The sequence below is a fragment of the Anser anser genome (assembly GCF_964211835.1).
Source record: "Anser anser genome assembly, chromosome: 5".
Lineage (NCBI taxonomy): Eukaryota > Metazoa > Chordata > Aves > Anseriformes > Anatidae > Anser > Anser anser.
Window position 1 is genome coordinate 62,619,728 of NC_139725.1, and position 25,149 is coordinate 62,644,876.

Consider the following 25,149-nt stretch of genomic DNA (forward strand, 5'->3'; position numbering starts at 1 on the left):
GCTTCGGCCGCGCCGGGCGGGCCGCACCACTCCGCACCCCCCCCCCCGCTGGAGGGGGGGATGAGTCGCCCCTCCGCCTTCTCCTTCCCGCTCCCCCCGCCCGCCCCCCAACAAATGATATCGTTAACGGAGAGTCGGTGGGAAATAAGCGGCGGTTAGAGTCCCGGTGGCCTCCTGCAGGCTTTGCTCTGTCACTCTTTCCCCCCCACACCCCCCCCCCTCTGAGGAGACTTGGTACGGCCGGGAAGGCGGGGAGCGCCGTGCGGCAGGGCGCGACCACCGCGCGGCTTGGGGGGGGGAGAGGGGGGGAGCGGGGCGAAACCACCGCGGAGCGGCGCGGGGGGGGGGAGCACCTGTGGGCGGGAAGGGCGGGGCCGCCTCAGGCCCCGTGCGGCCTCGGGCCGCCCCGCGCCGCCATCACCTCAGGCGATGGCGGCCGCCAGCCCTGTGCTCGGGCTTGTTCTGAGGCGGAGCCATCGCTGTCCTGCCCCAACAGCAGCCCCAGCCACCAAATTTTAAATATTAATCGCTCACATACAGCCCAGTGAGGGCTTCCTCTTCCAACTGATGTAAATCCAGAGCGAAGCCAGCTGGGCTCTGTGAAAAGTGTCATATGCAAAGCCCTACGTCTTCCCACCCCGTGTAGTTCCCAAAGCATCCTTCCACATGTAATGCTCAAAGTACAGATGTGTATTGTATAAATAATAAAGCTCTACGCCCTGGGTGGGGTTATGCGAGGTGCTGGTGACGGAAAGGATTGAAGGTGACTGTAGAATGTTAAAAAGACCGAATTAAAACTACTCTCGCAGTGTGGGAGTAGTTAAAGAAGGTAAATAGCTTCCTGAGACCTGTCGATAGAAGGCTAAAACACATCCATAGAAATCATTATGGGATTGTACAAAAGAGCAGCGAGGCCATACCTGGAGAATTGAGACAGATTAAAGAGAGGCTTTTGAATACAAATGAAAAAGGTATAGAAGAGGGTAACGAGGATAATAAACAGCCTTATGGATTAGATCTAAGTGGAGATGTTAGAAAATGAGGTTTGCATTTATAGAAAAAAAAAAGAGCAGGATTAAGGGTCGACACGACTGAAAAACAGCACATCAGATTTTGAGGAATGGAAAAGCTGGTGCTGGAGGGCCCTTTTGAAACGTAACCAGCACACACACACAAAATAAAGGCATGAACTGAAACCAAGAAAGGTATTAGGGGAATTTAGAGAAGGCCTTCTTACACCCTGTAGCTGGCGGGTACAGAGGCGGCAAAAGGAACCGCGGCGTGACCCTCTCCGAAGTTAATGGGACTGCCTGGAGGTGGTTCGGGGCATTCAGGGTACAAACGGCGGCTGAGCGAGGCTGGGCCGCATGGCCGCCTTCCACCCAGAGGGAAACTGCTCGGCGCTGCGGTGACCGAGCGAGCTTCAATGTACTCGACTCGTTGGCAGGTTCCTCGCCTTGTTGGCTGAGGTTCATCGGGGAGAAGAAAAAGATACGTTGCGATCCTCAGCCAGCCATTGTCACTATGGTAATGAGAGGGGTCATTGTTCCCGCACCCGTTGGGGCTGCTAAAATGTAATTTTAGCAGCAAAGTGCACAGTCTGTTTGTGAAAGCAGGCTGGTGGCGAGGCTCTTTATCCAAAGCGCGGCTTTTTTCTTTGCGGCATTTTTCGTTCTTTGTACTTGACTTGGAAAAGGCATCCAAAGACAATGTTAGCCATGACTGATTACAATTATATTGAGGGGGGAGGTAGCAATTTAAACGTGAATATGGAAACGTGGAACAATGTCTGGTAATAATATGGTGAGGACAAACTATTCTTTAATTGTCCTACAAGTTGTTTTATATCTTTGTCGTGCAGAAACTGGAACTTTTAGGGTGCCAGTGACAAAGTACTTTGCTCTAATATGGTAGGGCAGGCTCACAACAGCCTTTATCTTATTGAATAACTACCACCGTTTCAAAGGGCAGGATTACAGACACACTTCATGTTGGCACAAACACTTTAAAGAGTGCATTTACATTTTTCTTCTGTAAGCAGAAATCTGTCAGTTCATGAGATTTGACTTCTCCTTCTTCTCCAGGAGTAACCCAGAGGGCTGACCAAGGCAAGAAGGACATGCAAACCTTCTTTTTTTTTTTCTGTTTTTCTTAGGGGTAGTGTGAGCCAGGCAGGTATTTTAAATTGTTTTCATTCATGCTCTAAAAGTTGAGAGTTGCCCAAATCCACCCCACCACAGAGCAATGAACAACAAATCTCTGGGCTTTCTCGAAGCCTTGAGGATGGGCTCAACAGCATTAATAATAATAATAAAAATAAAAATAAAAAAAATAGAAAAGAAAAAAGTATTCCTGAGGGGAAAGGCACTGGGAAAAGTGAAAAGCTTTTGAATTTTTGAAAGCTCTTTGATTTATTGGAAAATAAATAAATAAATAAATAAATAAACCAACCATCACCTGGAACTTGTAGCACGAGAGCATACTCTAGTGGTAAGTAAGCAGAGAAAGTGCTGGTGGTTTGCGCAGTCTGAGAGCTGGGTGTAGATGGTGAGATGCCTGCTGCCTTTCAGGGGGAGGCTTAGTCTCTCCTATCTCCTCCTGGTTTGTGCTCCGCTCAGCCTGACAGGAAATACCCAAGGCAGGCAGAGAAAATAAACAGGAACTTCTAAAGTAATTTAAAAACAGAGCTGGAGAACATATCTCCAAAAATGGCTGTGTGCTTAGAGAGTTGTCTTTGTATTGGGCTCTGTTGCAGATTTACCCCTGAGAGACGCAGTTTAGAGGAAGCAGGAGATAGGAAAAGGGAGAATAATACTTAAAGCAAATTCTCTTCACCCATGGCAGTGTCATTACAAACTTGAATGAGCACAGTTATTGCAAATAAATAAAAACAATAGACCAGAACCAGTTTTACATAAGAAAATACTGAAATACTGTTCAATTAGTCCTAAGCTTTAGTTAAACCTTTTCTTTTGCCCATCAGGTGATAAGGTTAATACAGAAAGCACTCAACTGCTGTACTTGTGTAACAACAGTCAGCATCCATTTAATGAACTTGTGTGTATACACATTTAGCAAAGCCTCAATATTGTCAGCACTGGACTGGCACAGAATTTTAATGGCAAAGTGGCCAGCCCTTGTCTTAATCGTAAACAGTGTCCTTACGGAAGAAAAGCTCGTCCTCGCGGGGAACATTAGCGATACCAATAAGCACCGCTTCTGTATTTAAACAAGAAGTTTGGCAGTATTTCCACTGCCGATATACGCCTGCCTGCAAAGCACAAAGGGGGAGATTATGATACTTTTATTTGTTCTTAAGTGGCTCGAATAAGCTGCGTTTTATGACTTCTTGCTTTGAGGGGGAATGGGAAGACCAGGCTTGTGCCCGCACTTAACCACAGCAGGGCTGGGATAGCTGGACGTGGTGCAGAGGGCTTCCCAGTGGGACAAGCAGCATGCATGTTCCAGCAAGGATCCCCTGAGCCCCATCGCGGGGCGGTCACCGTGCCTGTCCCACAAGTGCACGCGTTTGGAGTTACTGAGGGGAGCAGCTGCATCTCATCCGGTGGTGGGTTTGGCCCAGAGTTGACCATGAAGACCAAGAGCTACCGAGGAGAAGCTGGGACATCTGCGGTCACCCAAGCACTCGGGGACCTGTGCAATACAGCACACAGGTGGCTCGTTGTAGTCGCCCTGGTGGCACTCTCCAGCGCCTTTTGAATCTTTTGAATCCATGCCCAATTTAGATTAAAGAAGAAAAAAAAAAAAGGTAAAGGTCTCCCAGATGTTATTACATTATTATATTCACGGCCGTTTCATGCAAAGCAGCTGGGAGGAGGTGAGACGCCCAAATCGGAGTCTGCAGCGGGAGGAAGGAGGAATGCAGCTGAAATGTGGTCTGCTCAGCAGTGGCCAGGCTATCCGCGGAGCAGGGTGGTGGCATCATGCTGTCCTCTGGCGTGGGGATGGGACCTCGGGGACTGAGGTTGGAGGGCTGGGGGAGCCTGGGGGCTCAGATCCAAGGGAAAACAGGCTTCATTGGCTCCATTGCTCGCAGGACAGCTTGCTCGCTGTTTCAAAAATCAGTTTCATTTTCTTCCCCAAATAATAATAAAATTAGACTGAACCAATATCCCCATGCAGATCTTGTTTTTCATGATTTGCAACTTTATAAAACAGGCTTTCTTCTCTCGCAAAAGACCTCCCGTGCCTGCTTGCTGCCGTTCTTAGCGGCCTTCCAGCTGATTTTCTGACACACCGAGCAGTCACAGATCCCATTTGTCTCGGCTGGTTTTCCCAGAACTCTGACAATCAGCTCTATGTTTTCACACCTGATTTCCTTAAACTTATTTATTTATCCCTGTGCCTTAGTGGTAGGCTCGGGTCTGGTGCCTGGTGTGCACAGTGACTCCGCACTGGAGGCGCAGACCTCACCAGTGCGCCTGGTGCACCACATGAGGGCCCCGTTCCCTTCATCCCCAAACCCCTGGATTACTCTGATTAGGATTTGTAAGAAGGGTAGTATGCTGGGAACATCTTTTACCACCACAAAACACATTTAAATGGTTTTTATCCTTCTTTTTCATTACATGTGCCAGAGGTAAATTGTCATCTTGTGCCTTGGCGGCCAAACTCGGCAGCCTGGCCCGAGGAATACCCAAACACGGCACGTATCTGAAGACCTGCAATAGCAGATGATGCTTCGGATCTCCAGTGCTTCCAGCTCTCATTTTGTCACCTGTGCTCTCAGTCTGGCAGCATCCCCACAGCTCAGGCAGATCTCTGTGCTCCGTAGGCGGTTTTCCAAGCAGAGCGCCTGGACATGCTCCGACCACTCGTTCCTGGGTCTGCACGGGTCCCGCGGCTGTTCTCCTTAGAGGTCAGGAAGAACAAAAAAAAAAAAAGAATCCAGATATTTTGGCTCCGTCTCCATTTCCTGCAGAAGGCCAGGCTAGGAAACAGATTAAATGGATTACCTTAAATCCAGACTAAATCCTGGCATGAACCCAGACCTGATTTGCCCATTCATGGCACCAGTTACTCAACGTCCATGTGGCCAAAGCTTTGCATGAGCAGTCCGTGCTCAAGCTAGCTGCCTTGTGGAAGACACTGTGGGAGGGACCCCAGATTCAATTTATCTGCTGAATCGTGGCTGTGGGACGTCACCAGAAGGATCCATGGCCCACACAGCAGAAGAGCAGATGAGGAACACTCTGCCCAAGCTGCCTACATCTGAACTAAGGCCACCACTGAGCGCACGTTAAAGCACAGCCTGAACCCAGGTCTCCTCTCCTTGAAGCCCCAAAGCTTGCTTCAAGCTCACACCTGAGCGTCAGCTCATAACCCTGTAAGGTGGCCATAAGGTGATCTGGGGAACGGGCCTGGGTTCAAATACAGCTCCATCACAGGTGCCGCCAGAGCTTTTGCTGCTGGGGCTGAAAGAGAGGGTTGCATTTATCTCTGTATGTCAGGCTTTCAGGAACGAGAGAACACCAGCACAAAGCTTAGATATGCTGCTCTGGGGCTTGTTGTTACAACAACCTTTAAGCAAATGTGGTTGGGTTTGTTATTTTTTTTTTTTCCCACCAGGTCATGCCTCATGTGATGCCTTAGATGACTGGTAATTTTGGAAATAAACCCAGGAAGGTTTTCATAATCAGAAGGAGCTGATGAACATGCTGGAGGCTCGCAGGTGGCTGAGACGAGAGGCTGCAGACTCTGCAAATGAAAGGGAAACCAAAGGCAGGGCCCCAGTAAGTTCTCACATGGATGTGGCTTTCTAGGAATGGAACTGGGAAATTTGAACTGGTCCCATGGAGACCAAAAACTTCCAGTTTAGCATTGCCTAATCCTGGGTCTCAGGTAGAGTGATCTTACCCTGAGCATCCTTTTAACACCAAGCAGGTGTTGACAATCAGATCAAAACAGCATTTAACATAAAGCAAGAGGCCGAAGCAGAATGTACTGATGTTTCCTAGAACTGTTATTTCAGAGGTGGATAAAAAGAAACAATATCCAGGCAGGGTATTTCCTGAGACCTTCAAACCCCTTGTTACATTAAGTGAGAGGGAACAGCTTCTACAGCCTCCTCCTCCTCCTCCTCTTCTGCATCTAAGAGCCCAGCAGAGGGTGACTGCAGCGTCTCGTGGTCAGCAGCCCCTACAACGTCTGCTTTTACATTAATGCACCCGATGTTGCCACCGTTTATAATTTACGAGCCGCAGACTTCTCTTCCACTTTCTGTGGCCCGGTATTTTCAAGCTCCCCACAAGCCAAAATGAGAAAAATGCATCTCGTTTTTCCAAGGCCAGAACTGCTGGTGCAGAAAATAGCCGAGTGCTCGGGACTGAACTCTGCGTCTGCTTACACTGGGAGAAATCCAGCATCCCTCACTGCCTTCGGCTGATTTACTCCAGATTCGTGCTGACAGAAAGCAGAATTTGGCTCTTGCTGTTTTCTGATGGCATTAAGGCCTTTAAAGAAAATCCTACAAAAGATTTAGCCACAAACAAAATCTCCTGCCTCCCACAAATCTGCCTGAACCTGCGCTGTGAAAGGAGCTGGAGGATCTTGCAGGGGACAGGGGACTCTCCGACAGGGGCAGCTGCGCAGATATTTGGGCGTGATATTAGCAGGAAAATGTGCAAAATAGGTGTGTTGTGACCCAAGATGCTCCAACCTGCCTGCGCTGCCATTACTGCTGGGGGCAAAGGCATCACTGCTTGGTGGCTTGATAGTCATTATGAGCTAATGAGCAACAGCTTAATCAGCACAGGTAATTCTTCTGCAATATGTGAGATAATTACACACTTTTCTTCTGATTTTTAGGAACCTTGTGGATTTTTTTCGCTTGTAAGTGTAAGATAATGGCACCACAGGCAGGATGGAGGCATCCTCAGGGTCACATCTTCCATCCTCCAGCTCCGCAGCACTTTTGGGGAAGGCAGCTCCCTGCTAAACACCCTAAGCCTTGCATAACCTGGCAGTTTTTTCCCTTGTCCTGGCCAAAATCCCACCACTGAGATTCTGCCAGTTAACCCCCCTCCCAAAACATCCGTCCTGCCTGGAGGCTGGGGACAAGGAGACGCCGATCAGACAGCCCTGGCGTGTTTCTAACGCCACGGCAGAGCAGGGGGAAGGCAGGCAGCCTGCAGACAACAGGGTGGCTGCCTCGAGCCGACACATTTCTCCATGCGCTCCAGACAAGATGTGTCACAAGCCCGGCTTGGTGGGGGATATCCTGTCTCCCACCTCCTTTGGCTCGCTTGAGTTTCTCCCGTCACGGGCCGGCTGGAATTAAAACCAAGAGCCAAATTCCCCCTGGTTGCGGTCAAACAGAAGCGGCTGCCCATCTCCGCCCCTCGCTCCCAGGCTGGAGCCTGCGACGAGCAGATTTCCCAGCTGGTTTCCCAGCCCAGGACCTGCGTAAGGCCAGCGAGCAAACAGGAGCCGGGGAATTGGGTCCAAGCGGGCAGGTGCAGCAGCTGGATAGCTTGTGGATTCCCCTTCTGCCGCAAAACACCGGTTACTGCACATATGTTGCAATGAGAGCATTGTTTGCCGTCGGCAGAGCAAAAGGCAGGGGCTTGCTGCCGTTTGGGAGAATTGCTCTTGGGGATGTTCAGGAGCAGGACGTGTGTGGGAGCAGAGGATGCTCTGGGGGATGGAAGATGAAGAATTTTGGCCTCGGCTGCCTGCACCCAGTGTGTGCATCTCCCCCAGGATATATCAGGTGCGGAGCCATGTCCCTGTGCCGAGCACTGCTGGAGAACCAGGAGCAGGGCAGGCTTCCCAGGGGGACTTGTTACAGCACAGGAGAGGTCTAAAAATTACTGCAAGCAGCAGTAGGGGTGCAAAAAAAAAAAAAACAAAAAAAAACGCTTTGCCGTTATGTTTAGCAATCTGCGGCTTAGCAGAGAGAAGGGTAGGCGGTGAGTTGACCGTGGTCTGTAAGTACCCCATGAGGAGAAGATTTCTAACGGTGGAGCGGTGATTAATTGAGCAGACAAAGGCAAGGTGAGCCCGAAGTGCTAAAAGCTGCAATTAGATAAACTACACCTGGAAGTAAGGCGAGCGGTCCTGCCGGAAGGTAATGAAACGCTGGAGAAATTCGCCTGGGGTGGCAGCTCCCAGCTCCCAGCTCAGGGCACGGCGATGGCCTCACGCATCGCTTTGTCCTCCTGGCATCCCTTATTTCTCTAGCTCCTTTTTGCCGTTTCCGGGGGATGAGGGGGGCAGTAGGGCTTGAGATGACTTAGATGTTCCCCCAGCCATGTGTGGACAAACAGAAGGGCCAGGCCAGCGGGGTTCAGCACCAGGATACCTCAATTCCAGGACCACCAGGGGCCACTTGGCTTCCCTAAAAGCGTTTGATTTTAGGGTTGGAGACTCCCCATTTATTCTCCCGTCCCATGACAATGTTTCTGAGGGACTAAGACAGGGAGAGCCGCCCAGCCCCACGTATAACAGATAACCTGGACTTATGCCCAGTGCCACCACACGTTGGCCTTGGCCTTATTCCACCCCTCCTCAAGTCCGTGGAGCTCCGGGACACCGCGGCCGGGAGGAGAGCGAGGCCTCCCGTTCCTAACAGCCCCTAATCCCTGCCCTCCGTAATCAGTTTTAAAACGGCCATCAAATCTTCCCTCCGCCTTTAAATGAAAAAGTGATGTCAGCGGTAATCTGCTGCCCCGATTTATCCCCGCGTGTTTTCGGCAGTTTGGGCTAATGCATTGTTCCACAAACATATGTTTTGACGTACCCGCGCGCGCACCCACACAAAGGGAAAGCTTTGAGCGCGCTGCACTCGTTATGGAGACTAATGCCTTAAATATTACTTTTAATACTAATGTCAGATTATTAAAAACGTAATCCATTCTCCTGATTGGACCTAATGTAAGCAGGAGGATAAGAGGGCTTCTATCCATGCATTAACACATTTCATGGAGCGTAAAGCCACTTTCTTCCTCTTAAAACAGAAGGTCAGGAACTAATAGAATCTGCACTTCGAGTGGTTTTTTAAAACATATTACACAGAAACTTTAGTGAAAGTTAATCTGTTGATAAGTGTCGGCTGGAGCTGTGTGGGTAAACAAGAAATAAATGTAATTCACAGGCAGTTTTTTCCTGCTAAAGACCTATCTGTGCACTTTAAAACATTTATGTTTAAATAGAGCAGAGACCAGCGCTAAGAAGCACTCAGCTGAAAGCAGCTTTATGCAAATGTGTCGTAAGGGACTAAAGTAAAGTAAGCTACCCAAATCTCCCAAAGCTAAAGGGAGAAGGGCTCTGACCCTGGGGGAGCTCTCCCCCGACCCTGACCAAAAACCCTTCTTGGCTTTCATTCCCCTCTTCCCTCTTTGGCCCCAATTTTTTTTTTTTTCTCATTCCCACTGCAGAGGGCTGAGTAATTTCCAAAACCAGCCCCGTTTCCCCATTTCTTTTCCCCAACATCTGCGGAGTGATTTGGAAATCCCAAACGGGGTGCTGACACAGGGACGACGTCCATAAAGGGCTGATGTTGCCCAGGACTCACAAATTTGGCAGAAACACCATTTTTAAGCAGCCTCAGCTCCCCGACGGTGGCGGAGGCCAGGCGGTGACCCAACTGCAGCGGGCGAAGCAGGAGGTGGAAGCGTGCGCTGGCAAGCTCCGGGGCTTGGCCCTTGTGCTCCCAGCCACATGCCAGGGATTTAAGCTTCGGAAGCAGGCTACAGCCACCAGAAAGGGATTGATGACATATGGATTTCATACATTCAGCAAATGAAGGAAAAGCTCTCTGTGGCTGCATGGGATTAGCACCATTCCCATACAATTCCTTGTAGTCCCCCCTGGAGGAGGGCTGCATTGCTGGACACCGTCACCTTCACACCATTTGGGCCATACTAATCTCAGTGGCAGTGGAAAACGCTAGAGATGTGGGGGGAATTCGGGTCCTATAGGTCCGGACCCTCCCTGTAATAGAGACAAGCAATTTTCCTCCTTGTCTGGCTGCCCGGTGTTTGCTGGTGTGGCTGCAAGCTGTGCTGGGGCTTGGGAGATACACAGATAGATGAGAATCACAATTTGGGGGTTATCCAACTCTGGGGAAATGGGGACCAAAGTGATTTGGCATTTCCCATGCAACAAGCAACACTTGCCAGTATGGAAATAAGTGGCCAGTGCTGCTTGCACCCCAAGGCTGCTACAAGTCCTTTGGCAACCAGTCAGGCACAACCAAAATCAAACAGTAGCACCTTTCAGCCCAGGGCAAACAAGAAATGTTTCCGACATAACCCAGCTAGTTCCTCTCACCTTGAAATATCCTCAGGCTGCAACTACTTCCCAACGCATTTAACATTGTCAAATACCATGCGCCAAGGAGACCCCTCAGTTCATGAACAAAGTCACTGAAGAAGGAAGAAAAAAGGTAAAATAAAAAGCTGTGGTGCTAGAGAGTGAGCCCCCATAGCCTGGCCATGTTATTTCAGGGAAACAATAGGACACCAGTTCGGAATAAGTGAGATCGGATCGTGTGCCTGGTGGTGGTGCAGAGCAGGAGGGAGCTGCTATCTAAACCCCTTCTGTGGCTTCTGTCCTTAGCAGAAGCTGATCGTGCCTCAGGGGACCCAAAATCCCTACAAATGGGAATTCGCTGGCCATCTATAAGGCTATGATTTTGTCACGGCAGCCACAGGAGCCATGAATTTGAATTAACTCCATGAAATCTTACAAATGGAGGGAGAAATACATCTAATGCGGCAGGTTCTTTCGTTTGTTTCCAAGAGGCCATGTCCTGCCACGAGCTGATGGCAACTCAAATCAGGGGAGGCATCACTCAGCAAGGAATTAGCTCTTGTAGCTGTGCCCATCTCCAAGGCATGCTGCTGAGCGGGGAGGTGGAAGGGTGGGGAATGCAACCAAGGTCCGAACGAGATGGGAAATATCTGAGCAGGAGCAAAATCGGCTTCGGCAGAGACCCTGCAGGCAGCAGACAGGAGCGAAGCCTCCTGGTGGGGAGCACGGCTCTGCCCAGCCGATGAGGATGAGGGGGACAGTTTGTTGAAGGTGACAAACCTGGCCTTGCAACCAAATGGTCAGCAAGTCCGTGACTTCACGACTTCATTGGTCTCACCAAGTGAGAGAAAACATGAGCCGGAGCTCATGGAGGGACAGTGCCTTGTCTGACATGGCCAGCTGGGCACAACACAGTTGGGATAATAATTATAACAATAACAATAACAAACAATAATAACAGATAAGCTACGTGGAGGCTGTTGGGTGCTTTTGCCAATGCATTCCCAAGTCTTTCAGCAGTGACAAGTCCTTGATATCGATCAGGACAAGCTGCTTGACCTGACTCTGCTGTGTTCTTTTCCCATATTTGAAATGATGCCATGTTTGGCCAAAACTAAATTCAGGGGCTTCATGAGCACCACTTCCGATTATGTACTTGAAACCCTCTTGAATTTTCGTGTGACTTAAGGCACGGCATTCCTGCTGGGGCCGTTACCCTCTGCGTGGTCGATCAGTAGCCATCAGATGGGAACGAACTCGCAGATGGCAGCCTCGGCTCGGGGTCACACCTCCACCAGCTTCTCCGCAGAATAAATTAGTGCCTCGTCATGCTGTTAGGGAAGAATGTGGCTCTCTGTTATGTGCTTGTGTGGACCTGGCAGGTATACATTTTGTTATCTAAAAGCACCTTTAAGCCGGCCCTGGCGTTTGGTATCATACCAGGGACTTTTCCCCCACTCTTTTCTCCTCCATGACATAGGTCAAAATGTATTGCTTTAGACCCATGTTTGCATCGTCTTCTGGAAAGTTCCTTCTTTACATTCAAGTGTCTCTTAAGCAGCATCACCTGTGTGGCAAACAACTGTGGGTTTGATTTTTAACTTGCCTTTTTTCTGGGATTCCCAGCACCCAACAGAGACAACGTCACAGTCTCCACGTCCCCCTTCCTTCTACGATCTCTCCCCCATTCCCACACAGCCCAAATCAAGTGAAGATTTCTTATAGAAGAGCTAGATAAGGGAAGACAACAGCTGTATGTCTCATTATTATTTCATCGAGAGCCTCACAGCGGAGGCATGAAGCGATGGCATGGTGGGACTTCTCCGTCTCAGTGCAATGTCCCATCCTTAGGCAGGCAATAACAACCAGCTCTTGAGTTCCTCATTTACCAACCTTGTGTTTAGCCTTCCTCATGGTTTGGTTTGGCTTCCTGGCTGTGACATCGATGAATGTGTATAATCCTGTACAGAGCTGGCTAAAGCATTAGTCGGAGTAGCCTGCTGGAAACCGTGGCTGATAGCTGAACGCCCTCCACAAGAACGTGCTGACAAGGCCAAGGCTGGTTCAGCCTTGCCTTGTGGTCCTTCAGAAGTGTCCCCACCGTGTCACTCTCCTTCTGCGACCGTGGCCTCCTCCAGCTCCAGCCTGTCTCACCAGGGAAGAGGCACCCAGATCCTCCTCCAACTTAGCTTCCCATTGGGAAGGTCTTCTGCATCTGCCCCTGCCATGGTAGGAGAGGAAAGAAGCGAAGCGACCTCGTTATCTATGAGACAAGGTAATTTTTAAAGCTGTCAGATGGGGCAGAAGGTGGGCATGTCATTAAGGAGCAGCCTGTGTGCTCATCACACAACCAAATGGTTGCAGCTTGCTTGCATGTGGCATAGGGAAGGAGGTGGCCATGGGCTCGTGCACCAAGCACAGGTCCCACCAGGAGCAGCAAGCTGGACCACATGAGGGGAATAGGCTGAAAATCACCTGAAAACACAGGCAGCCGAAGTTGCAAACATTAACAAATTTGGAAATGTCTCCTCTTTAGCAGATCAGTGAGTATCGAAACAAAATGGGGCCAGAAGCTAATTATATGGAAATATTTCTATTTGCACATTTCACTGGAAGGCAAAGCGGAGAGTGCAACTAATACATCTCTACGACTGACAGGAATATTAAGTTTTCTGTCATTTTGCTACCACGGCTACCTTTCTCAGCATGCATTCTGTCCTAGTTCCCATTAAGGTGAGAGCAGAATCAAAGTCATTAATTGTCTGCATTTTAGATATGATAAGAATTTAGTGGCTGGTGTTAATTAAACTACAAAACAACTCCTCTTGCTGCGGTGTGCATTCCAAGTTGGAGCAATTAATTCACTCACTTAAACTGATCAAGATTTAATTACCATCACTCTGTGCAATTACTCCATAATTAAAGTAATTTGGTTCATTCCACTCGCTGACAGTGTCATTGAACAGCCATTCATAGTACCAAAAGAAGTGATAATTAACTTAAAGAACAGCTCAAGGCAGTTTTACACAGACTTAGTTATTCCTAAATATACCTATACCAGAGAAAGAAACCTATCGTATAATACAGGTACTTCCCCAGTAAAGGGTTTGGGATATTCTGGGCTTGTTTTATAAGTCAGCACGCTGTAGCAAACCCAGTTTGGGGCAAGGCTTTGTGGTTGTCACTGGAGAACGTGCTGGTTCGTACAGATGGGCACAATAAAACTTGGATCCCACCAGCTCTGCAGGCTTCCCCTTCCTGTTCCTGGTGACTCCTCATGAGGAAAGAAGCAAAATCCTCAATGAAAAGTTCCTTCCACTGAGATAACACTGACAGCTCCTAAGATCTTACCAAGTGTCTCGTGGCAGGGAACTACAACAGACACACGTTGCATTCTGTAAGGTGCTGAACTCATACCAAATGCAAGACCATGCAGGAATACTTCTGTATCTACCTATGTCATCTTTAAAATAATGATGGAGACCTGGTGTCTCAGTGCTCATGGCAGGTTTCTTTAGAAAATTCAGTTTCGCCTTTATTTTATTCTAGAAAATTATTTCGCTGGTAGAGTTATTCCCCAAGAATTGGAAGCCTATTTCCAGAAGTAGGGTGCTTGTCATCACAAGGACAAAGTTGGTACCACAAACCTCTGTGCTGAACCTTAGGCTCCTTAGATCAGTCTAATCTTTCCCCGATAACCTTGTAAAATGCCAGCCTCTCTACAGGACGGACAGAGAGAGAGGTGGCCATAGCCATCTGTCCTTCTGAAGGATGCTGGGGCTGGAGTGGCAAAGAAGACCTTCAAGATTTTTCTAAGTCAAGTCTTCTCAGCCCATGCACAGAAAGTCAAAACCTAACCCGCCACAACATTTTGGTCACCAAGTCTGCAATATTGGTGTTGAATTTTTATTCCCCACCACAATGATGTTGATCTAGAGAGTCACCTCAAACAAGTGGAAGAAGCACACTGACTTATTGTCCATGACTGTCAAGTCAGTGGCATGTGTCATTTTCTCCAAGAGCTCACTTGTCCTCAGCAGCATCGTGGGGAAGCCAGGCCAGCTCCAGCTGACCGGATAATCCACCCCACACTTTAATAGGACCGCCTGTCCAGCGCAGCCTCATCCCATAGCATCCCACGACATCCTCAGTTCTCTCCTCATGGTCATGTCTTGGGCGGCCCCCAGCCAGCTACAGAGATCGGTGCTGATGTGTCTTTGATGTGATGGAGAGTATTGACCCCAAATATGCCGGATTCAGCTGATAATGAATACATTCATCCTGGAAAAATGAATATATCTGATTGTTGGAGCTGGGTGATTCTGTTTTCCGTGAAAACACACGTGGCCACCGAGCTGTTGCTGCCAATGGCATGGGCAGAGAAGCACCAACAGGCATGGTGCTAATTAGCACGTACTAATTCCTGATGCAGCCCAACTCCTCATTCTTTGGGTTTCCCAGGGTGTCAGCACGCCCGGCAGACCACCGCAGCAACCCAAGACATACCCCAAAAGCTGGGAATTATCCCTGCACCTGCACTGCTTCTAAAGCCGAGCGTTTTGGTCGGGCTCCCAGCGCTGGTTAGCCTTCTGTGACTCAGCAGTGGCTAAGTTAATATCAGCTCTGCCCAGGGGAATATATTCAATATTTCTTTTTACTTAAAAAAAAGGAAAAAAAAAAAAATCCCAAACATTATTTTTAAGCTTCTAAAAGAGCATTACAAAAGAATGAAGGGGAAGGAAAAAAGAGACTATGTAAAGATTGCTTACCAGAGCCCTTTTACAATAGGCAGCCACACAACAGAAATAGGTGGACATTAATTCATGCTAGCCTTGCACACCTAAATACCATTAATTCATCAAAACTAATAACATTAATTCCTTCAAAAAATGAGATTAAAGACAGGCACCCCTTGCAGTCATAATCTGTGGCTGATGACACTAAAATGAAACCTCCGGTATACAAAGCTGCCAGCAGAGCCTGTAGAGTCTCATAAATTGCAGCTGCCAATACATAAATCCTCGAGACAATATACGTTATTTTCCAGGGAGCGAGCATTCGCACACCAAACACCAAAGGAAAAGGAATGCAAAAAAAAAATAAATGCTGGTGGGTGTCTGAGGAGCTGGGCTGGCCTGTGGCTGGACCTGCTGGCAGCTGTGGAAGAAATTTTATTCTCAGCAAGAGCAGTCGGGCGTTGGGACGGGTTGCCCAGGGCGGTGGTGGAGTCACCGTCCCTGGGGGTGTTCAAGGAGAGGTTGGGCCTGGTGCTTAGGGACATGGTTTAGTGGTGACAGTGGTAATAGGGTGTTGGACCAAATATCTTGGAGGTCTCTTCCAACCTTAATGATTCTATGAATGGCAAAGGGTGCTGAGATTTCAGCGGGTTTGGGCCATCGTCCTGGCGGTCGGTTGTGATGTGGCGCGCTCTAAAGGTGGGCTTTGGCAACGATAGGGGAGAAATACGAGATGGGAAAGCACAAACTGCTGCACAGCTCCTTCCTTCCTTTCCCAAGCCCAGGGGAATGTGAGGGTTCAGCTCCCATCCTCAGGGTCAGAGCCCTGTCCCCAGAGGCATGGAGGGAACGGGTGAAAAAGGAGGGGAGCAGGCACCGTGTCAGGGTTTGGAGGGTTTGGATTCTCTCTGCCAAAAGGCTCCTCCTTGGCAGGCCAGGATTTCCCACGCTGCACAATTTTCTATGGATTTGCACTGAGAGGTGTCCGCGCTGAAGCTCGTGGCCAGGCTGAGAGCAAGACCAGCGGGATGCTGCGTGCACCTCCGGCTTGCCCAGCACCACAGTCCGGGGTTGGCGCTGCAGACACACCACCGGCGCCTCTGAAACGCCGGAGGTATTATTTCAGATTAAGCTGAGATTAAGCCCATTTAATTTTAACTCGGATTAAGCCCCTATTTAGAGGCTGGCCCCGTTTCTGACGCAGCCAGGCTCCCCCTGACCAAGAGGGGCTGGGAGTCGCCGCAGCCAGGAGCATCCTCCTTGGAGGAGACGGAGCCTGCATCTCCTCCTGCCCGCCTCGGGCACGCGGTGCTGTGGGGTTTGTGCCTCCTGATTTAGGGGTGCCCAGCGCCTGCTGCAGCCCACGGGGCTTTGGGCAGCCCTGGACACTGGGGAGCTGCACCCCTGTGATCTCCAAGCGGCGATGGAGGCACGTTGCTCCACATGGATGGGCCACCTCCACGTGCTACATTCCTTAATGGCACAGGGCTTTATCCTGCCCTGCTTTTTAAGAAATACTGCACCATCCATCAATGCCTTTCAGAGAATATCTGTTTGCAATGAAATTTAGGGAGAGAAGAGTTCGGGACCTGTTCAGGCCGGCTGGAAAACTGCAATGGGGAGAACACAATCAGTGCCTGCTGGTGTTAGCGGGATCCCAAAGGTCTGGCACAGCCGTGTGAGGGACCATGCAGTCCCCAAAACCAGAGAGATGTCTCCGTGTCTGAGGCATTACGGTGACGTGTGGCACACAAGAGGACACGGGCAGATGAATGTGCCCGGGGAAAGACCGGGATAATTTTTCTTTGAGAGCTGCAAGTCATCGAGGTTTCTCAAAAGGCAGGCACTGCAGCAGAGGCAGGCTCTGCAGTGCTTGTTTTTCTATTTGGTAGATTTCTGGAGTATGTCGTATTATAATTCGCCCACCCTTTCCTCCTAACCCAGCCCGGGCTGTGCTATTACTCGGCCGTGCAGCCTGTTTTCACTTCCTACTGACTGGCTGTGCACTTCCCTCGCGCTAATCCCTCGGTAATGGACACTTTCTTCGAGCCAGCTGAGATCCGAGTTACATTGTCTTTGCGCTTCTCGCAGATTTGATTACCGGGATAGCTTTGTTTTCATTATTTTGAGATTTGGGGATTTTGCCTGTTTCCCTCGGACTGATTCTCGCCGTTCGAGGCGGGCTGGCGTCCCACGGCCCCTGGTTGTGTTTGATCCGGGAGCGGCGGGGGAGCAGCCCCCCGGCTCTCCAGCCGCCAACGCCGAAGCAAGAGCCGCGTTTTGCTTTCGCTGGAAAGCACCTTTTGCTTGCAGAACAAAACCAGAGCAATTTCTGGCACTTCTCTCACCATACTGAGGCACGCTGGCTTCATCTGGGCTCCGCTTGCACCCGGGAGGTGGAAACCACCCCCAGCCTGGGCAGGCAGGGGATGGTGGTCAGCCCAGGCCACGCAGCCCCTCAAATTTTTTGGCACCAGTCACGGCGTTTGCAGACCAGAAGCTGCTTCCAGCCCAGTTCCAGAGCCCTGAGAAGTCCAGGGATGTTCACCTTCCCCACTTCTTCTTGGCACCCTCTCCTTAAATTAAATCACGAAACTAATCTGATATTTTGATGCTTCCTGATAAAGCTTACGTCTGTCAGAATGACCTTTCGGCTAAATAGCAATAGCTGGCGTTAATCCTATTATTTCATCACGATTATTACTTTTTATCAATGCAACGCAGCTGCCATTTCGTCGCGCGCTAAGTGAATTGAAGTTCTCAGCTGGGGCACGCCGCGCTCTCAGACGCGCGAAGCTCTGATAGCCACAGCACAGATCGCCGCTCCTTCTCCCTCCGAGCCCCTGCACCTGATTCTGAGCCCGCGCTGAGACTGTCGGAAAAGTCAGCTCAGCTCCGAGGAAAATAATCCCATTCCAGCCCGTGGAGGCATCAGGTGAAACTCGTGGCTGTCCCTCGTGGGGAAGCAGCCCACAGCTGGGCGGTGCAAAAAGGACGTTTGGCGGCTTCTGCAAAAGAAGCGTGATAAAATTGCTGATTCTGATGACTTGTCTTAAAAGAAGTAGTAAATAAATATCAGACCAATTCCAAGGTTGATTGAAAGGAAGATAAAGGTAAGGGCTGAAGCATTTTGGATACAGTCCATGCAGCATTTCCACCCAGTCCCTAAGCGCATGTTTTAGGGAGGCAGAGGAATAATGCCACTGACTTGAGGGGGTTGTTCACCCTGTCACACCGTAGGGATGCTTTAGTGCTTCTCTGGATCCCGGTGTAAGGTGTGAGAGACCAAACCCCTGCTGGCCTGGCCACTCACCATGACCTCAGCAATCCCATAAGCTTCACGGGGCAATGCACCCAGCCCTACAGCCACCTCCGTGGCCACAAAGGCAGGTCCAGCTGGGGCATCAGTCCCAAGGACAGCGAAGGGTCTGTCCCAGGGTCTTGCAGGAGGTCTTTACGAGCCAGTTAGATGAATATCCATCTCGCTCAGACATCGCCGATTCCAGCTGGAGGCCAGGCATGGGTGAGGTGGCTTTCTGAAGTCCCTGCCAGCCTTAATTTTGGTTTCTGTGCCGGGGAAGGGTTGGATGCGCAGGAGGTGGCCGTGCAGAGCTGCTCCTGCTGAGCCCTGCATCGGTGCTGCACTGGCCATGGGAAGACGTGGGCAAAGGTCTTCAAAAAATGTGGCACTGACGATGTCCTGGGCGTGGATGTGGACACGGGGGTGAGCACGGACGTGGGCATGGACATGAACTTGGGCATGGGTCTGGGCAGTGCAGTTAGGTCTGAACAACCCTAATGGTCCCTCTGGGACCTCGCAGCTGGTGGTTGCCGGTGCCGTGGGAGCTCCTGCTGGGACTGGAAATGTCCAGGACAAAGGAGACGTCCCCCAAAAGGCCCGGCCTTAGGGGACCCCCCTGGATTTAGGAGAGTGCTGGACTGTGCCTACTTCTTCTGCAGCTCCTCATTTGTCCTTTACAAGGTTCTGTGATTTAAGAACGTGTGTTAAATCTTCTGCAACAATCAATTCAAATATACAAGTTTGGCTATTCAAATTACTTTTCCAAAAGTACTTTAAAATGCATTAAGTTATTAATTGCCTGCTGGCACTTTAATCAAACGGGAAAATTGACATAGCCAGAGGCATGTATTTTTGTGGAAAGGAAATTTATTTAAGAAGAAACAGCAGCTCTTACTGCTTAATTTAAACTGAGAAAACTGTGGAAAATCAACTGCTATGGAAAATTAATAAAACATTTCCAGCTGCAAACAGTGACTAATTGTACAAGATGAAGACTGCCTGGAATTAATAACTTGCAATCTTCTGTGTGAAGAACCCCCTACCAGTTCAATTTACTGGGAGATTAAATTACTTCTAAGTTTGCCATATTAAAACAGAACATGAATAAAATGTTAGTGAAAGCACATCTATTATTTACTGTCTGTGATATGGATATAATTATTTCCAAACAACCACAATGTGACGTGACTGGCAATACTGAAGTTATTTGCTAGTGAATGGAGTCATACCACCCCGGTTCCCGTAAAAGTAACCCAAATGGGTTTCCTTTAGATGGCACGTTGCTGCCACAGGGAATTATCCCCCCAGCCCCTGCCCCGCGATGCCCAGCACCCCCTTCTTGCTGCTCTTCTAGCACCGACACCGCTGTGCTTTCCCAACCGCCCCACGCCTCATGAGCCCTGCGCCTCCATCGCTTTGCCCAATTTTTATATTTTTCCCCCCCTTTTAAAGCAGGAGCCAGCTGAGTGCACGGAAAGCCTGGTGCAAGTCGGAGATCCAGCAGCAGTGGAGGAAAACTAGGCGAATGCTGTCCCCCCCGTGCCAAAGCTCACCTGCAGAGCCACCAAACTCACGCTTTCTTTTCACGCGCGTGCCAAGTTCGCGGGGAGCGTAAGCCCCTTTCAAAGGAGTAGAAAATGGGAAGGTGGAAAAGAAACAAAGCCAGGCGAGAGGGTGTTTGCTAAAACCCAAACAAAACCCAGCGGGGTTTCGGAGCAACCCGAGAGGGAGCAGGAGGTGGGAGAGCTGCGGGGGTGTTGCCAGACCCTAGGATGCAGCGTGGTGGTCCCGGTGTGGTGCTGGGTGCTGAGATAAAGCAAAAAAAAGAGGTTGGACAAGGCATGGGTTAGGTGGAGGAGGTTTTACAGAAGGTTTTGATGCACCAGGTGGGTTGGGAATGGTGAGGGACCACCTGGGATGCATTTGGGGCTGATAAGGCTGACAACACTCACCTGACACAAGGTGCAAAATGCTTCCAGGGCATTAGCGTAGCATTAAGACACTTTAAAAAATACAGTGTGCTACAGAGATGGGACATGGGAACATAATAAGGGTCTGTGGGGTATCAGTCCTTGCCATTCAGCTCAAAGACAGGGAGGAGGACAGCATGACGCCATCCCCACTTTAGAGGGGAGAAACTGAGGCACGGAGCAGCCTGGGACACTGTGTTGGGGGTCTCATGGTCACAGCCCCAGTGGGGACACCCCCTCCATGTCCATCTCTGCCCACCTGGCCAGGGAGGGACGCCCAAGCTGGCACCCACCAAGAGGTATCCTGGCCACATGGGGCTGTCAGCGCGTGTCCGAGTGCCCTCTGGAAGCACTAAAATGGGGTTGGAGGGATGGAGATGGATGCACCGCGGTGGGAACCACCCAACAACTCATTCAAACAGAAATAAGTGGTTTACCATCGCATGGGACTGCCTCTAAGGCTTTGCTTTGACCTGAGGCTGTCCCAGGAAGGTCTCATCAGGAGATGCCAAGCCCCAGCAGAAGGTGCTGCAGAGGCAGCTCCGCTCGCTCCCGGCTCCCCAGAGTGGCACGTGGTGTTCGGAGCCTCTCACAACGTACCTCCAAGGCCCGTGAACGATAATGAGTGTAATTATCAGCGCTGGGCATTGAAAGATAAGAAGTTCTTCTTCTCCATCCACGAGCAAATGAGTTGTCGTGCAGGTCTGTGGGTTAATACACAGAACGTGCATGGACGGAGACGGAGTTTCCAAAAGATGTTTTCACGTTTCCATAATTGAGTGTGTCACATTTAATTGCAATAGGCTTTGCACTGCGCAAACCTGGGGACCTCTCCTCTTGATAGCAAATTAGACCTGATTGCCTAATTGCAATTACCTGGGTAATTAGATGGGAATAGAGTATAGCCTTGTGCTGCACAACAGTGAGGATCCACTTCCTAACAGGGTTGGCCTGGCTTCAATGTGGAAAACTTGGACAGACAGACAGACAGACAGACAACTTAACCTGCTTGTAATGACACAAGAGTAGCCCCAGGGCTTGCTCCCTCAAGATAATAGTTAAAAATGACACAAGTCTGGCTGCAAAGAGCCTCGTTTGTGCTGCAGTCTGGATATCAGCAACCTGAGGTGTTGGAGAGCAAGGGGGGACACCGTGCCCCAGTGTGCAGCTCCTGTGCAGGATCTCTTGGAAGATCTTCCAGGATCCAGCCGGGATCTTGCTCCAGGCCAGCAGCAGATGCTTCACACCTGGAGGCACCAGCCCTGAAGGTGCAGCTTCAGCTCTATGGAAACACGGTGCTGGGAAAGGTTCGGGTGGGATGGGAGGACCTGGGGAAGAAGGATGGAGCCGTATCGCAGGGGTCAGGGCTCGCTGCCACCATGCCTTGATGCTACCATGCCCTGCTGCCACCACGCCTCGGTGCCACTGGGCTTTTCTGGGCCTCGAAGGAGAACTGGCTTTGCTCTGGAGCGGGTTCAAGAAGCAAGAAGAAAGCATTAATAATCCCCCCTCGGCAGGGTGCGGTGCTCATAAATCCTAGTGGCTGTAAGGCTCACCTGGACGCCTGGCAAGACTTGTTTGCCTGAAAGCCCCCTTTCACCCCCTGCTGGGGACATGCCAGCCCGGAGCCACGTCCCCATGGGATGGAGATGACCTGCGCCATGCAGCAGCCCCTGGTGAGGAGCGGGAGGAAGAAGGCCTCTCTGCACGGAAGGTGGCTGGTGTTTAAAGCAGGATCAGCCCCCTCCAAGCCCCTACACCATCGTTCACACTTGCCTGGGACAACCTGGCCTTCCTTTGCTCTGAAGGGCCAATTCCAGCCCCGTTCCCCTGTCTCAGCCCTCATCCCTCCATCCAGGCCCATTCCCCCCACCCTCACCCACCACGTTTCCCCCATCGCCGCCCCGACGCTCCCTTTCTCCCCGCTTCGTTGTGCTGTTTTCTTTTCCCTTTCTCTTTTCTTTTTTTTTTTTTTTTATTCCCTTTCTTCTTTTACCCTTAAAGAGTGAACAAAACAAAACAGGAGAAAGCGGTGCCAATCTGATCCTCTTAGCCCAACGTGCCTACCCCGGGGAGGGCTCCGGCGGCGCGCGGCGAAACCCCGGCGCATTCGTCCTGCTCCTTCCCAGCAACTCCGGCAAATTGTAAGCCACCGCGGAGGGGTGTGCCCCCAGGCACCCTGCAAATCCACTGCCTTTGTCATAACGAGAACAAATCCCACCTTTGAAGTTTTTCCTCCTTGTTACAAGGGGAATGTCTTTTGTTTAATCCATTTTAGCCTTTAATGCCTGACCTGGATCAATCCTGTTGGGTAGATTACACACTGCTCACGCCGACTTTAAACTACCCTACAGGGATTTTTATTTCTCCCCCCCTACTTTCCCCCCTCCACCTCCCCGCATCGGTGTGAGAATCTCAGCAATAATCAGCATTACACTTCAGGCCGTCGCTCACTTTGAAGGGGGAGACTGTCCTTTAAGGGAAGGGCAGGGGGGGGACCCTAAATATCAAGCAGATTTAATCAGCTCGGAGGCCTTTCAGTCTCGTATTCATAAGGGATCTTTATTAGTTGTGAAAATCAGCACAGAACTTGGTTGGGCTCTGGGTGTCGCCGTGTCCTCCTCGGCCATTTTGTGCTGTCTGGGACCGCGCAGCCTTCCCGTTGTATATCTGGGGTAAAGCATGGGAAACACCAACCCAGGACTGCTGCGGACAGCAGGCCAGGGTGTGCAGCTCCCACACCGTGTCTGACCAACGCTGGCCTCCTCCATCCCACTGCTCGTGCGTATGCAAGAGGCTGAAAACTGCTCCCAGGAGGACCCAGGTGCCCTCCCTGATGACCCAGACACGCACGGAGGACAGATCTGTACATGGCCCCGTAACTGGGGCTCACAGCAGATATCCATCTGTAGGTGGCATATCTACAGCACCTCTCCTCTTCTACATCATGTGCTGTAGGTCTCGCTGGCAGTTTAACGTGGGCTTTCTTGCTTTTTCGTGCAGTTTGAGGCCAATCTCCAGCCTTGTTCTTGAAGGGGTACAAAGCAACAGGGCCCAGGCTGATGCAGGGCTGCAGGGGCCCTCCAGAGGTGGCGGCAGCATTTCCCTGTCCTCCCCAGCCCTGGCACCAGGGTGGAGGGAATATTACTCCCACCAACATTGCTTTGCTCCTGCTGGCCATGAAGCCTGTGCCGGGGCCTCTGTTCCTCTTAGCCAGCCTCTCTCCAAGTTACTCACAATATTTTTAGTCCCCAGACTGGACACGGTGCTTCCCCTTGGGCCTGGCAGGGGCACGCGGGGCAGGACAACTCCTGGCAGGGCTCACATGGGAATAAACCCCCAAATGGAGTGTATCTTTTGTGCCATATCAGCCTCGGGCTGCGATTTGCTCTGCTTTCACCAGGAGGCATCTCCTTCAGGTTAGCACTTTGTGTGTCCCATTTTCCCCCCCTAACCATACCGTTGAGGAGCCCCATCCTGCTCGCTTCCGACCGTGGTTCATCGAGGTCATTTGGGATTCCTGTACAAAAGGCTTTCTTTTTTGCCAGCAGGAGCCACAAAATGTCCACAAGAGCGGGGCCATTTTACAGCCCCCTTGGGAAGGGCCAGCTTTGGGCCATGCCAGCCGGCCCTTGGGACAAGCGCAGGTAAGGGAACATCCTCTTTGGCTGTTTATGAGATTGATATGCTTTGAAGTTAGTAACCCTCCATTAGCTCTCCAAACAGCTCTGAATCATTAGGGTCAGTACGTCTGCACTCCTCAAAATGAGCTTTTACCTGAATTAGCATCTCAAAGAGGCAGGGCTCCCTTCCCCTGCACATCAGGATGATTTTCGTGGCCAATCCAGGCCCCGCATCCCAAATACATTCAGGGGAACCTGCTGGCTTGTTTAAAATGTTCTTTTTCCTTCCCATTCTTTACTAAATGCCTATTATATTAATGTTTAAAATCCATTTAAGTTCATCATGGGTGGCTTTGTGAAAGGACACTGGGCTCCATCATCGTAATTAGATGATTTATTGCCCTCTCGTGGTGACACACGCTAACTAGAGACGCTGTGACTTAAATTGGATGAGCCTTCCAAGAGTGCTTGAGTGAGAAATAAAAGGAGAATTATTAATACCATTAGGAAGCAGCGGCGTATCCGTGCTAGGGATACACCGTGCAAGGAGAGGGATTAGCCAAAACTCGCTGCTTTGCAGCTGAGCGCTGCCGTAGCGGGCGCCCGGCCCGACGTGGGGCCAACATCTCCCACCGGCTGGCACTGCGAGCGGGGTGAGGCTGGCACGGGGATGGGAATGCCATAAAAATGGAAATATTGGATGAGAGCACGGGGTTTAGAGTGAGAAACCACCGGGAAAGCTTCGCCCTGGGACCTGCTGCTCCGCATGCCCCCGAGCAGGGCCATCTCTGCCCTCCATCCTTCTCTGCTGCTGGCCACAGGAGGTAGTGGTTTCACTTTCTTTTATTCCAAAAGTTTGTTTCCTCTTTTCTCACTGCTAATAGAAGTACATTACAGGTTTACAAACCTTCTCCCCTCCCAGTGTGCCAGCCTTCCACTTTGTCCCCGCTCTGGGGAAAGCTGCAAACCACCCCAAGTTAACCCACGGTATGATAATTTCCCAGCAGTGTAGGGGAATCCATAGCAGCGTTTTTTGCTGATTTAATTAAAAACAAAACATCAACAACAAAAAACAGGCAGGCCTGAACTGCAATAATTTGCTGTAAAACCCAAGTATAGACCTAGCTTGGAGCTGTTATTCAAATGCCTGGGTTAATACAGTGTAAAACCATGAGCACATCCTCTTACGGCGGGTCTTAAATCTTTAAGAGTGGCTTATATCAATCTAGTTTAAGTCAATTCCT

General features: G+C 50.4%; 1 long non-coding RNA gene across 1 annotated transcript; it reads right to left on the minus strand.

The window, feature by feature from the left end:
• Positions 1-18,075: 18,075 nt before the first annotated feature.
• On the minus strand, positions 18,076-22,785 carry LOC310900837. The gene is made up of 2 exons (XR_014585415.1): positions 19,866-22,785; positions 18,076-18,996 (listed from the first exon to the last, which is right to left on the minus strand). It is a non-coding gene; the product is annotated as an uncharacterized lncRNA (long non-coding RNA).
• Between the last annotated feature and the right edge of the window lie 2,364 nt (positions 22,786-25,149).